We start from the raw sequence: 15,554 nt of genomic DNA, 5'->3' as shown, positions 1-15,554 counted from the left end.
GGCGCACAACTGGGGAGGGTAAGGGAGGAGAGAGAGAATCCCAAGCAGGTTCTGCAAGGTGAGCGCAGAGCCCCATACAGGACTCCATCTCTGGGAACTGTGAGGTCATGACCTTAGGCGAAATCAAGAGTCAGAGGCTTAACGACTGAGCCACCCCAGAGGCTCCAAAATCTTAAGAAAAAAGAAAGGAGGAAAAAACCTACATAAGGATTTGATACAGAACATTTTCATCACTTGAGAGAGTCTCCTTTTCCCTTCCCAGTCCATTACTACCCTTACCTTCCCTCCCTTTGTTAGCTTCCTGGGGCTACCCTAACAAAGTACCACGAACTGGGTGCCTTAGAACGACAGAAATCTATTGTCTTGCAGTTCTAGAGTCCAGAATCCAAACTCAGAATGTTATCAGGGCCATGCACCCACCCCCGGAGGGTGCTAGGGAAGGATCTCTTCATGTGTCTTTCTTAGCTTCAGGTAGCCTTGGACCTTCCTTGGCTTTTAAATTTAACCACTCCAAAAGTCCATCTTAGCATGGACATTGTTATGTGAGGAAACCAGCTATTTTGGATTAGAGGCCCATGCTACTCCAGCACCACCTCATCTTAGTTATGTCTGCAATGACCCTATTTCCAAATAAAGTTACATTCTGAGGTACTGGCAGTTAGGACTTCAAAATGTCTTTTGTGGGGGGTGGACAGAATACAACCTACAACATTACTAGAGGCAGTGAGTATACTGATTCTTAGAGATTAGAATAGCCTGTCCTAGAATTTTTTATACGTGCAATTTATATGTATATTCTAAGACTCGTTTTAGTCAAAATTCCTGAGATTCATCAGTTTGGTTTTTATTTGGTAAGTAGTTAAATATATTCATAGTTTGCTTATCGGCCTCCTTTTCACGGGTAGCTGGGCTTGGAGACATTCTTGATTTGGGGGATTTTATCAGTAAAAATGCTGTGAACATTCCTGTACAAGTATGCTTGTGAACACATGCTTTCGTTTCTGAGTAAATATCGAGGAGTGGAATTGCTGAATATGTTAAGTATACCTGAAAGTTTTTACTGATACTGTCAAAATTGGCTTCCAAAACTATACTTCCATCACTTTACCACCTCATCAGTAATGTGTCTGTGTCTCCACCCTTGGTGGATATCATGACTCTTCCATTTTCTCATGTAATAAGACATATATAAAATGTGATTTGCAAATTTGAATATCTTTTTATACGCTTCTTGGCCATGCATGTTTCTTTCTTGGTGAATTGTCCATTCAGGTCCTTTCTGTTTTGCAACTTGGTCCATTTAAACAACAAAAAGCTATTTGGACTTCCGCGTCTGAGCATGAGGAAGCAATAGGGCCCAGAGTCAGCCTCCTGTGTAAACAACTGGAAAATTGAACAAAATAATAGGAAAAAACGTTTGCAATATCAGGAAAAGTCCATTAAGACTGTAATTCCTGGGAAAAGATCAAAAGAGAGGTGAGTGAGCCTTCCCATTAGCCAGATCAAAAGAGAGGTGAGTGAGCCTTCCCATAAGCCAGGTTTTCTTTGTGGAGATAATTTATAAGCTGATGCAGGCATATGAAGCCCAAACAAGACTGGTAATCTTGCTACTTGGGGAGACAGGTGTCAGAGTTTGGGGAAGCTGGGGCTGTTAGAAGGTATGAAGCAACGTTCCAAGGAGGAGGAAACGACATAAAGATTTCAGTAAATTTACATAGGAGTCACTCTGAGTCTTAGATGGAATATTAATCTTTGCATGTGGTAAAACCTCATGAAGAAGACAAACTTCTGAGGAAAAACAATTACCAAGTTGTAGGAGGAATATTCCCAGGGCTGGCCACAAGGATGAGAATAATTCGAGTTTCTTTTAGGCACCGAGGAGAAGCCTCTTTGAAGATAAGAGGATGTCAGCAAAAACTCAGGAAAGCCCAAAGTTTAGAAGTGAGGCTAACCGAGTTGGAGGGTAAAAGCTACTCTAAACTCAGTTCAAAGGTTTTAAAACAAGTTTCAAAATGATCAAACTAATTCACAAGTTACTTAACTGCCTAATGGATAAAGGCCATTTAAAAAATACCACTCAAGTGGTCCCTGGGTGGCTCAGTTGGTTAGGCATCAACTTCTGCTCAGGTCATGATCTCACAGGTCATGAGTGTGAGCTCTGTGTCAGGCTCTGCACTGACAGCTCAGAGCCTGGAGCCTGCTTCGGATTCTCTGTCTCCCTCTCTCTCTTAAAAATAAATAAACATTTAAAACAAAAATACTATTGTAGAAAATAAAATGTATCATGTTTGGCAGCCAACAAAAAATTACTATAGACAGGAAGATGCAAGGAAGTATGACCCAGTGGAGAAAAACCACTTAGTCTTGGAAATGGTGAAGATTGACCAGAACAAAAGGACAATGAAACATGTAGGAAGTAGGATCAATATGCCTATGGATGTAGAAGAAAACATAGGGATAAGGAGGGGCAGAGAGAGAGAGAATCCCAAGCAGGCTCTGTGCTGTCAGCATGGAGCCCAGTGTGGGGCTCGAACTCACAAACAGTGAGATCATGACCTGAGCAGAAATCAAGAGACATATACTTAACCAACTGAGCCACCCAAGTGCCCCAAGCAGAATTTTTTTTTTTTAAGAACCAGTTGGGAGTGATGTCTTGGAAGATGGTGTAGGAAATTCCAGGAATCCATCCTTCCACTTAAACAACTAATTTGGCTTGCAGAGAATCTCTGGAGTCACTATTTTGGAGTTCTGGATCCAGTTGGAATATTTGCAGCGTCTAGGAGATAGATTGTTGGTAACGAGACTGCTAAATTTGGTAAGTTTCAGCCTTTCACGTGGTAGCAACTACCATATCCCATCCTTGCAGCAGGCAGCAGTGAAGATAGCTACCTGTGCTTCTGGTGTGGCTTGCTGGAGCCAGAGTGGGCAATAAGAACCTTGTCTTCTAAGTATCGAGATTTGTGGGTTCTGATTGAGGATTGCTGCTTTTGATCGAGAGGCCAGGACAGAGGCTGGTTTCTATTGTTTCAATCCCAGTGGGCTAAAGCTGCTCCCAGGGGATAAGAACAGTACTTGGTTCCCCCTCCCCCTCTTGAAAGACAGACCTTACAACAATATTTGCCAGGTCACTGGCTGCCACAGAGTAACAGAAACGTAAGTGACCATATAGACAGAAAGGAATACATACTTTGCAAAAATATTTTGGAAAAGTTACAAATAACTCCAGACCTCAACAAGCAAAACTCAGTAATTCCTTTTCTTTCTTTCTTTCTTTCTTTCTTTCTTTCTTTCTTTCTTTCTTTCTTTCTTTCTTTCTTTCTTTCTTTCTTTCTTTCTTTCTTTCTTTCCTTTCTTTCCTTTCTTTCCTTTCTTTCTTTCTTTCTCTCTCTCTTTTCTTTCTTTCTTTCTCTTTCTTTCTTTCTTTCTTTCTTTCTTTCTTTCTTTCTTTCTTTCTTTCTCTTTCTTTCATTTTTACTGTCTTGACTGTTTCTTTATTTTTGAGAGATAGAGACAGAGTATGAGTGGGGACAGAGCAGAGAGAGGGAGACACAGAATCCGAAGCAGGTTTCAGGCTCAGAGCTGTGAGCTATCAGCACAGAGCCCAATGTGGGGCTCGAACCCACAAACTGTGAGATCATGAGTTGACCTGAGGTCAGACACTTAGAACTGACTGAGCCACCCAGGTGCCCCAGGACTCAGTATTTCCTAAGGAATGGGGAAATTTGGTTTTCAGAGTTCTCACCACCTAATACTCAAAATGTCCACTTCTCAACAAAGAATAAAATTATTCCTTATAATATTATTATTTGTAATACAATTACAATAAATAGGAAAATATGGCCCATTCACAGGGGAAAGAAAAAGAATTGGATGGAAATCATCTTCAAGGAAGTCCACACAGTAGAATTATTAGTCAAAGATGTGAAATCAACCGTCTTAGATATGTTCAATGGGCTAAAGGAAACCATGGGCAGGAACTGAGAGAAGCCAGGAAAATCATGTATGAACAAAATGAGACTTGAACCAAAACAGGGTTGCCTGGCTGGCTCAATTAGTACAGATGCATCTTTTGGTCTTGGGGGTCGTGGGTTTGAGCGCCTTGTTGAATGTAGAGACTACTTAAATAAATATTAAAAAAACAAATTCTGGAATGGCAGAGTAAAATAACTGAAAAGAAAACCCACTACAGGGGTTCCATAACAGGTGCGGGTAGCCAGGAAAAAGGATCAGTGACTTGAAGATAAGACAATTGAAATTATTTAGTGTAAGGAGGAGAAAGAAAAAAGAGCAAAGGGGAAAACAATCTGAGGCACCCGTGGTATACCACAAAACATACCAACACAAGCATTAAAGGACTTCAGAGAGAGAAAAAAATTGGCTGAGAATATATTTGAAATACAGTAGTCCCCCCTTATCCATGGTTTCATTTTCCATGGCTTCAGTTACCTGTGGTAAACTGTGGTCCGGAAACAGATGATCCTCCTCCTGACATATCATCAGAGGGTCCATAGTAGCCAAACACTGTGTCAATTGTGTTTGTCATCATCACAAGAATAAGGGTGAGTACAGTACAATAAGACATTTTGAGAGACCACATTCTCATAACTTTTATTACAGTATATTATTATAATTGTTTTATTTTATTACTAGTTATTATTCATGTCTTACTGTGCCTAATTTGTAAATTAAACCTTGTCCTAAGTATGCATGTATACAAAAAGATGTAGTATGTAGACGGTTTGGTACCATCCATGGTTTTAGGCATCAGTTAGTCTTAGAATGTATCCCCCGCAGATGGGGGGGGCACGACTGTAACAGATGAACATTTTGCAAAACTGAGGAAATACATGAATACACATGCCCCAAAAGTTTGACAAACTTGAAGCAGGATAAAATTAAAAGGTACACACACTGAGATACATTATAATCAAATTGTTGAAACCCAAAGACAAAGAATTTTGAAAGCAGCAAGAGAAAAAGAACTCACCAGGTACAAGGATCTTAAGTAAGATCAACAGCTAACTAGAAATGATGGAAGTCATCAGGCTGTGGGATAACATTTAAGATATTGGGGGAAAATGTATCAACCAAGAATTTTATATCTGGCAAAAATACTCTTCAAGAATAAAGGAAAGGGGCACCTGGCTGGCTCAGTCAGTAGAGCATGCGACTCTTGATCTCAGGGTTGTGAGTTCAAGCCCCATGTTGGTTGTAGAGATTACTTAAAAAATTGAGACAGAGGGGTGCCTGGGTGGCTCAGTTGGTTGAGTGTCCAACTTTGGCTCAGGTCATGATCTCACAGTTCATGAGTTCAAGTCCCACGTCATGCTTGCTGCTGTCAGCTCAGAGTCTGCTTCAGATCCTCTGTCCCCCTCTCTCTCTGCCCCTACCCCACTGGTGCTCTCTCAAAAATAAATAAACGTTTAAAAAATAATTTTAAAAAAATTTTAAAGGGACACCTGGGTGGCTCAATCAGTTTAGCATCTGACTTCAGCTCAGGTCATGATATCACAGTTCATGGATTGATTCGAGACCCGCATCAGGCTCTGTGCTGACAGCTCAGAGCCTGGAGCCTGCTTCTGATTCTCCGTCTCTTTCTCTCTCTTCCCCTTCCCTGTTTGCACTCTCTCTCTTTCTCTCTCTCTCACTCAAAAAATAAACATTAAAAAATTTAAAAAAATTTTAAATGAGAGAGATTTAAGAATAAAGGAGAAATTAAGCCATTTGCAGATTTAAAAAAAATGTTGAGGGAGTTCATTACCAGTAGATCTATCCAAAAAGAAATGCTAAAGACAGTACTTTAGGCTGAAATGAAAGGAAACTAGATGGAAACTTAAAGCCATAAGAAAAAATAACACTGATAAAGGTAAATAAATTTTACATAGATAAATAAAACCAATATTTTACTTTTAGCATGGTTGGTTACATTTCTTTTTTTCCTATATAATGTAATAGGCAAATGCATAAAATAATAATGAATCTTAGTTAGTGGGCATACAACATATACAGATGAAGTCTGTGATAATTTTCTGGTCAACATCATTAATCATTAAGGAAATGCAAATCAAAACCACAATGAGATACCACTTACACTCATTAGGATGGCCATTATCAAAAAATCAGAAAATGACAAGTGTTATTGAGGATGTGGAAAAATTAGAACACTTGTGCACAGTTGATGGGAACATAACACGGTGCAGCCACTATGGGAAACGGTATAGCTGCTCCTCAAAAATTCAAAAATAGAATTACCATTTGATTCAGCAATTCCATTTCTGGGTATATAACAAAAAGCAGTGAACACTGGATCACAAAGATATATGTATACACACACACACACACACACACACACACACACACACACACACATACACTTGTGCTTATAGCAGCATTATTCACAATAACCAAAAGATAGAAGCAACCCAAGTATCCATCAATGGATTAATGGCTAAATAAGTGAAATCATACAGTATTTGTCTTTCTCTGACTTATTTCATGTAGCATAATCCCTTCAAACACCATCCATCTTGATGCAAATGGTAGAAGTAACCCTGGGGGGACAACACTTATGTTTTTATGGCTCATGTTTTTATGGCCATATAAATGCAATATCATTGCATTATATTATATTGCATTACATATATATATATGTATATATACATGTATATACATATATATATGTATATGTATATACATGTATATATACATATATATATATGTAATGCAATATAATATAATGCAATGATATTGCATTTATATGGCCATAAAAACATATATATATACATATACATATATATATGTATATACATGTATATATACATATATATATATGCCACATCTTCTTTATCTATCATCCACTGATGGACACTTAGGTTGTTTTCACGTTTTGGCTATTGTAAATAATGTTGCTATAAACATGGCAGTCAAATTTCTCTTTCTTATGGGGACACCAGTCTTATAGGGGCACCTAAACCAGTCATATTGGTTTAGGGTCTGCTCGAGTGACCTCATCTTAACCTGATTTCATATGCCAAGATCAGATATGGTCACCTTCATAGGTACTGGGGATTGGAACCGCAACCTATCTTTTTTTAGGACATGATCCAACCCATCCTCTGTTCGAATTACCTCATTTTACACATGAGAAAACTGATGCCAGAAAAGATAAATCCTTGTTCAAGTGAGTTAGTGACAGGGTGGTCACCACTGACCTTTCTACTGTATGTCTTTTAATGCCTTCAGAGGCCCTGGGGGCGGTCAGTAGTCACAGTATGGGGCAGTCAGCGAAAGACCTCCCTACTCAAAGCATACCCACTCATGAGCAGTGTCAACAAACTGCAAGCTTGTGGGTAATGCCGACTCTCAGGCTCCACTCTAGACTTAAGCCTTTTAACAAGATGATTTGGTGACATATACACATTAAGTTCTAGAAATAATGAGCCTTGGCTCCTTCCTTTTTCTTCTCATCCTGGTTTCACCATTAGGCAAATCTAATAGCAAAATGTTTTTACTTCCGTCTTTCTATTACACAATATTATGAACTTCCTGGTGCCATCCAAGGTTTTCTCAATTTTTCTTCCTATCAATATAAAGAAGGAGCATAGGCTACCAGACCAGTAGACTCTGTTCCAGACTTGTCTTCAATTCATCCTTCCATGTCCCTTCTCTGCATAATTCTCTCCCCCAGGTATCCCCCCCACCCTGTTCTTTTAAGGTGTCCTTCAATTAGCCTCTGTGGCTAATACTTCAGTATGAATTTAAGATCTTACTTCCCCCCAGGGTTACTTGTAAAGAGAGAAAGTGTGGATTTTCAAACATGAGATTCTGGCTCAGGAAAGCTTTAACTGGATAAAGGGAACTACCCAATCACATGAAATTAGGCACAAGTCATGGCTCCATTTAGGAGACCTTCATCTTCTGTTTGCATCCCCAGGTACTTTTGTTCTTTGGTCTGTAACATTTACATCCTCTTATATGTCATGTTGAATGCTTTTTTTTTTTTTAATTTTTAAAAATATCTTTATTTTTGAAAGAGAGACAGAGACAGAGCGTGAGTGGGGGAGGGGGAGAGAGAGAGAGAGGGAGACACAGAATCAGAAGTAGGCTCCGGCTCTGAACTGTCAGCACAGAGCCCCACGCGGGGCTTGAACTCAAGAACCGTGGGATCATGACCTGAGCTGAGGTCGAACGCTTAACTGACTGAGCCATCCAGGTGTTCCATGTTGTATGCTTTTGAAAACATTTTCAGACACCTTGTTTTCTGTAACTCTCATTACTGCCCTGTGAGGCAGGTAGTATCATCTTTATCCTAACAGACCTTAAACCTGTTTTAGATGCGTTCGCTTCTAAAGTTTAGACTATTTGCAGTCTGCTTATAGCAATCTCTCTCTTAGCGCTGTCTCCTGATGACTGGGTTTATTTATTTTTTATTTATTTTAGTTGTGTGCATTTTTTGAATAGGTAATGCTCTCTTGATCCAGTGTCTGATAAATTAGTTCTTCATGATATCCACTCTCCTGAGAGTATTTGCTTTTCAGTGGAGCCTTTTTGGAATCCCAAAAAGCCTTTTGGAATCCCAGAGGCTTTCAGGCTCTGGGACTGAGTGTTAAATTGGACTTCCTTCTGCTCCACGATGCTCAGGATACCTTGACATGAGTGACCCCACTAGTGTGGACCAGTTTCGAAAAGCTAATCAAGAAAGTAAAGAACTCCCTTGGAAATAAACACAAAAGAAGGAGAATTTGCAGGCTTGGGACAAATATCCCTAATTATTTAAAGGGTTCTGATACGAAAGAATTATGTTTCTTCTTGTGGGCAGAGGTGGATTCACCATGAAGATAATTAGGTTTAAGCTTTGGGTCTCTTGACTTGTGTGGGCCCCTTCCAAGAACCAGTACCTAATTTTCAATACTTAAATATGTGTTATTTCACTTAAAGGGCCCTGTCCCAGTTGTATGGTTTTCAGAAGCCACACAATTGGGTCTACCTCTTTCTGCGTGACTCCAGAGGGCAAACCAAGAGCGAAGATACACATGGAAATCTAGAGTGAGAATGTTCTGTTAAAACTGCCAGTTATTTCACTAGCAAAAGTTTGGGAATAGCAGAGAGCTGCAATTCGGGACAAGCAAGTTACGCCAAACCATAGGCAAATCTAGGAAAAAAAACAAATCTAGAAAACAAAAGAGGAGGGCCACTCTTTTACAGAGGAAAGTGGGAAATTGAGAGGGCTGTTAGAGACAAAAAGTCCCTCGGAGTAAACAGGGGAGTTCCAAGTATAGGGGCTATTCATTGGCTTAGTTGTGATGGCCTCTCACTGGCTGGGAGGAGAAAAACCTTTCCGCTTCCTATTGGGATGGTAAAGTAGTAGCTAAATCAGCATGCGCATGGAAGGTGCATCTTTTCCCGTTGGGTCTGAGTGGTGCAGCGTTAGAGCTCCCCCTGCTGGCCTCTCCACTCCATTCTAAACAATGTTTCTTTTTGTTAAAATCTCCTCTCTCAATGAAGGAAAATCTTTCCATGGGCCAGGACTATTTCACCAAAAAGTGGGTTATTGTGGTAGGCACCCTCCATAGCCCCACCCAGAGTCATTCTTCCTTGCAACACCCCCCTTATCCTGCTAATAAAACTTGGATTTGTTCTGGGGCGCCTGGGTGGTTCAGTTGGTTAAGCATCAGACACTTGATCTCATCTCAGATCTTGATCTCAGGGTCCTGAGTTCCAGCCCCTCGACACGCTTTGTGCTCTCACAGCGTGGAGCCTGTTTGGGATTTTTCTCTCTCCCCCTCTCTCTGCCCCTTTCCGGCTCAAGCTCTCTCTTTCTCTGTCTCTCTCAAAATAAATAAACAAACATTAAAAACAAAAACAAAAACTTGGACTTGTTCAAGAAGTTAATGGAGAGTCCAGATCTGAGGGCGGGCCCTTCCCCAAACCCCAAGAGTGAACTGTGGTTGGTGCAAACAAATCATGGTGTTCTCTTACCCTATGGTCAAGTAAATAGTCTAAGGATCAGTAAGTAGTCTAAGTCTGGGCAGGTAAAGGTAATCTAGTTCTGACTAATGAAACACGCTGGTGTCCGGTGGGGGGGACTTCACTCTCTAAATTAAAAGACAAGGCTTTAGGAGGTTCTTTCCCCCTTTGCCTTTCATTCCTGAAACTCGGAAGAGCTGGGCATACTGCCACTCTTCTGGGGCCAGTAAGCTAGAAGCATAGAAACCAGACTCAACACGCTAAGGATGGCAAAAGAGGAAGAGTAAAGGTGTTTAGGATCCTTATAGCGCTGTCGAGGACCTGAACCAATACTAGACAGCCGCCAACCTCTAGGTTACCTATGTGAAAAACACAAACTCCTTATTGAAGTACAGTTAATTGTGTTCTCTATTACTTGGGGCCAAATGCATTCTTACTGAATTCAGCGGTGTTCAAGGCGAGAGCCTACTGTGTCTCTGGTGGGAGCCAATTACGGGACCAATTTGCCACAAAATAGAGATGTTGCAGAGAGTATTTATGTCTCAGAGGGAGGATATGAGGAGGAGACAAATTGTTATTAGGAATAATCTTATGTGATGAGAGCATGGACAGCTTCCCATGACTTAACTTCTTAAGTTCCATTTTTCTTCCCCACATCTTCATATTTCCTTCAGCCTACAACGTTCTTTCTCACCTATTCCTCTCCCCTCATCCACAGCCTCCCTCAGCCCCACCCTCCACAGGAGGTAGAGCTAAGGATTGAGCAGAAGGGGAGTAGAGGACACCTTCTCCAGATTGGTGGGACACGCAACAATTTAGGGCAATGAGGTAGGTTTGTAAGTCTTGACAGAAAATGCCCTCATTATGAATCAGTAAACAAATGAATTACAATACAGCTTTCAAATGTATAGACGCTGGGTGACAAATAGTTAGACGGAGACAGCCCGGATGGCACTCAAGACTAGAGCTTTCAAACGAGTCATCAGTCCCCCAGCGGAAGGCTTTCCAAGAAGTACATAGCCTTGACAGAATTTTGTTTTTTAATTTTTTTTTCAACGTTTATTTATTTTTGGGACAGAGAGAGACAGAGCATGAACGGGGGAGGGGCAGAGAGAGAGGGAGACACAGAATCAGAAACAGGCTCCAGTCTCTGAGCCATCAGCCCAGAGCCTGACGCGGGGCTCGAACTCCCGGACCGCGAGATCGTGACCTGGCTGAAGTCGGACGCTCAACCGACTGCGCCACCCAGGCGCCCCGACAGAATTTTTTTAAAAAACTTTTTATTATGGAAAAAATTTAAACCTGTACATCAAATAGAATACTTATCTACTCAACTTCAACCTATAGCCCTTTCTTGTGTCATCCATACATCCACCGCCTCCCTGCCTCCCATGTCATAATCATCACCAGCGCTTTTTTATTGAGATAAAGATGCAAAGATGACCCTCAACAAATCCTCCCATCCCTGTACTTCCACGCTGCTTCTCCCATGAGAGAAGATCAAAATGTCCAACAGTAGATTGCAGTGATGGTTGCACAGCTTTGTGAATAAGTTACAAGTCAGTGAAGTGTGCATTTTAAATGGGTGAATTGTATCACATGCGATATATCTCAATGGAGCAATTTTAATTTTTTTATTAAATTCTTAAAAAAATATTTACTTTTGAGAAAGAGAGAGAGAAGTGCATAAGTGGGGGAAGGACAGAGAGAAGGAGACACAGAATCTGAAGCAGGCTTCAAGTTGTCAGTGCGGAGTCTGACGCTCGAACTTACCAACCGGGAGATCATAACTTGAGCTGAAGTCAGACGTTTAATGGACTGAGCCATCCAGGCGCCCCAATGGAGCTATTTTTAAAAAGTAGAGAAAGAAAATTTGTTTAATACTACTAAAAAAAAAAATGGGCATCTTATTCCCATCCTAGTTGAAGATGGTCTGGCCTGTGACTTGCTTTGACCATAATAGGCAACAGAAGTGACACAGTGTGACTTCTGGGCATTTCCCTTAATAGGCTTTGGGGCCTGAGCCACCCCAACTACCCTCCTAGAGGAAGAGGCCTGAGCCGGACTCAGCTGTTCATTCCAGCCATCCCAGCTAAGATGCCACAGAGAATGAAGCCATCTTGGCAACTCCAGCTCCAGGTGATGTGCCCCAGCCAACACCACGTGGATCAGAGACCAGCTGTTCCTGCCAAGTCCAACTTGTAAGTCTTGGGGTGGTGGGGGACCGGCAGGGCCAAATCTCCAGAAGGGGCTCAGTATTTGCCTCTTCTCATCTCAGCCTGCAGGGTCCTCCACTTCAGCCACTTCACACCCTCACACCTTCCAGGGTTGACGCTCTGGCTTGCCCAGACTGTGGTGGGTGTCCACACTGCCCTTCACCTTACAGCTCTCACCTTAAGCTCTTCCTCCCTGTCTTGTCACCTCCCATGGCTCCATCTACTCACCTCCAGCCACACTGGCTTTCCTTGAGCAGGCCAAGCACCCAGGTAACAGGGCCTTTGGGGTTCCCTCTGCTCTTCCCCAAGGGGTCCACAGGACTACTCCTTTGCCTCCCTTGGTCTTCACTTAAAGGTCACCTTTTTCTTGAGACCTTCCTCCTCACCTAGCCAGTCTGTCTAAAATGACCACTTCCTTATTCCCCATCTCTATCCCCTGCTTTTATTTTTCTCTCTCTCGTTTAGCACTGCCTAACAGTATTTAATTTTACTAATGTATCTCGTTTATTTTCTGTCTCTCCTGCTAGCACTTAAGCTGCATGAGGGATTCTTGTCTGTCCTGATACGCCTCTGTATCTCCAGGGGCTAGAACACCGCCTGGCCCATCACGGGCAATTTCACAAATTATCTGCGGAAAGAACTGATGAAATGTCCCCTGTCCACGCTATGTTAAACAGACATCTATTTCCCATTCCCTGCTTTATTTTTCCTCATGATACCACTATTTTATCTGTATTTATTACCGTCTTTCTCCCTACTACAATGAAAGTTCCTCTAACAATGGGGCAGTAAATATTTGCTGAATGAATCAGTTTCTTGAACGAATAGATGAATGAGTCTAGCGGCACCTGATGCTGGATTCCGAGAGCGCTAAGCTACCTTTGCGATAAGACTGACTAATTTGGGGGCTCTCTGCCGGCGTGCACCCCCTCCGAAGGAGGAGGTCTGATAACCAAGGTTGGATTTCGGCAGCGCCCCTTTAAACCAGCCGTGGACGCTGGGCCGCTAGCGCCGGTTGCAGATCCGGTAGGGCCTGGCATCGCCTGTTTAACCCGAGTCTCGCCCAGCCGGGAGATTTCCGGGGCGGTGTCATTGCCCATTTAAGATCAGAGCGCCCCGCCCCGGGGGCGGAGCTTAGAAGGGGCTTTAAGGGGCGGGCCGGCGGGAGGCTGGGGTCCTCCGCAGGATTAGCGCGGGGTGGGCGCGCGCCTTAGGCCGCCATTTCTTGGCGTCTCCAGAGGAGCCGCCCCCTCCTCAGTCTCGCTCGGGACCTCTTCCCTTCCGTCGCCGGCTCTCCGTGCCGTCTTCGCCACCGCGCCTCCGTCCCCAGCCCAGGTAAGTGCGAGGCCCAGTGGCCCCGGCCGCGCTGCCCGCACCCGGCTCCGTCCACGCCCCGCTTCGCCTCCCGGCTCGTGGGACCCGTTCCGGCCCGCGCCTGGCCTCCGTGCTCGCGGCCTCGCCTCGGGACCTCGCCTGCGGCCGCCGCTGCTTCCCCAGCCGGCCGGCAAAATATTAAACCTGCTGGGAGGGGAGGGGCGGCGGCGGCCAATCGGGCCCGGCCGCTGAGTTTCGGGCGATACCGTGAGCCGCAGCCGGGAGTCCGGGGCAAGGCCGGTTAACGTGTGCCGGCTCAACCCCTGCCGGGTCCCGACTCCCTCGTGAGTGGCCGAGGGTCGCCCTTCACCGTGAGTTCTCGAGTTAGCCGTCTGGTTGGCGAGGGGGATGTGGCAGGTCAAGGGAAAAACCCACGTCGAGTGTGTGTCACGGTTTTACAACAAAAATCCGGGTGGACTTCGGGGGTTGGTTTGCGTTTGACCGAAACTTCAGCCGCTTGGCAATTGTGAGAGGCAGGTGTGTTCCCAGCAATGGCGGGATCCAAAGGACCCTCCCCGCCCCCACTCGTGGAGCTGGGCGTGTTCTTCGTGGGTTCTTCGGTGTGTGAACTTTAATGGTACCTGTCACTACTTTTGTGGTTACTAAGTCTCGTGAATTTTAGCTAAGGGTAAGAAGACCCAAGTCTTTTAAACCTCTCAGCCACATTTTAAATCAATATCAGAAGTATTTTTTTTTAAGAGTTAGGGGAAGAATTACCCTTAACTCCATTTCTGGCCTTGCTAACACGTTGTTGAACCCTACTTAAGATAGTGAATTATTCGTACATGTAAGCTAGTTTGCAGAGTTTTCTTCTTTTATAGGTAACCTTCGTTAGCAAATGATAGGTATTACTTCTGTTGAATTATTCTTTTACAAACGTTTTCTGTGTTGGGATTAGTGGGGCCAAAGGTATTAATATCTTCATGGCACTTCTGTATATGGGTATATTGCTTTATCAAAAAGCAATTGCCTACCAAAGAATGTGGCCATCAGTCACTTAGGAGCGTGTACATATTTCATGACAAACTTCTGAGTTTTTAGATTAAAAAAAAAAAACAAAACACCTGTAGTTAATACAGTGCGTTTTTATGATTGTAAAGGAAACCTTTCTTGTTCATTGCTGAAAAATTAGAAATCACAGATTTAAAAACTAGCACTAAAAAAACATATAAACCTACTCTCTGAGAATTCCACTGTATCATTTTAGTGTCAGAAGTTCTTTATTGAGTTCCTAATATGCTGATTACTATGCCAGCTAGGTCATCTTGCTGAATGAGTCAGACCAGGTCCTTGAGTCTTAGTGGGGAAGTACACAGTTAAAAAAATAATTAGACAATTGGGTGTTTAATTACAGTTTTCTAAGTGTTGAAAAGTCTAAGGGTATTGAAAGGAGTACCTCATTTAGACTCAGGAGTCAGGGAGTGCTTTTCTGAGGAAATGGGGGAGACATAAAGTGGAAAAAGAGCATTCCAGAAAGATGGAACAGCCGAAACAACAACAAAACAACAAAAAAGGCCTGCAGTTAAAAAGATTGTTGGATTGAGCAGAAGGGATACCAGAGCAGATTGAGCAGCTGGGAGTAGGCTGTCTGAAGGGTCAGGCAGGTAGGAGGAGGAGCTGCATCAGGGAGCAAGGCCACTAAAGATTTTTAAACTGGGATCAGATTTGTGGTTGCTAAAAATCTGCTGTAGCGTTAAGAATGGAAATAGCAGTTGGGTGGAAAAAGTGAATTTTGAAACATCTTTTTTTCTTTAAATAATTTTTAAAAGCTCTTTTGAGGGGCGCCTGGGTGGCTCAGTCGGGTAAGCGTCCAGCTTCAGCTCAGGTCATGATCTCACAGTCTGTGAGTTCGAGCCCCATGTCCGGCTCTGTGCTGACAGCTCAGAGCCTGAAGTCTGCTTCAGATTCTGTGTCCCCCTCTCTCTCTGCCCCTCCCCTGCTCATGCTCTGTCTCTCTCTGTCTCAAAAATAAATAAAAACATTTAAAAAAAAATAAAA

General features: G+C 43.0%; 1 protein-coding gene across 10 annotated transcripts in view; it reads left to right on the top strand.

Moving 5' to 3' along the window:
* The first annotated feature begins 11,997 nt into the window (after positions 1-11,997).
* EPB41L5 (erythrocyte membrane protein band 4.1 like 5) overlaps positions 11,998-15,554 on the top strand; it is a 150,715-nt gene continuing 147,158 nt past the window's right edge. For 5 of the 10 annotated variants that reach the window (XM_045033645.1, XM_023259246.2, XM_045033647.1 and 2 more), the window contains exon 1: positions 13,359-13,517. The gene's annotated coding sequence lies outside the window, so the exon portion shown is untranslated. Of the gene's footprint in view, positions 12,168-13,357; positions 13,518-13,645; positions 13,868-15,554 lie in introns of those variants that run through there. The other 5 variants (XM_045033644.1, XM_045033641.1, XM_045033646.1 and 2 more) reach the window with 3 other exon arrangements.

The sequence above is a fragment of the Felis catus genome, chromosome C1, assembly GCF_018350175.1.
Source record: "Felis catus isolate Fca126 chromosome C1, F.catus_Fca126_mat1.0, whole genome shotgun sequence".
Taxonomy (NCBI): domain Eukaryota; kingdom Metazoa; phylum Chordata; class Mammalia; order Carnivora; family Felidae; genus Felis; species Felis catus.
Note: the sequence above shows the minus strand (reverse complement) of the source record. Positions and strands in the feature narration are given on the sequence as shown.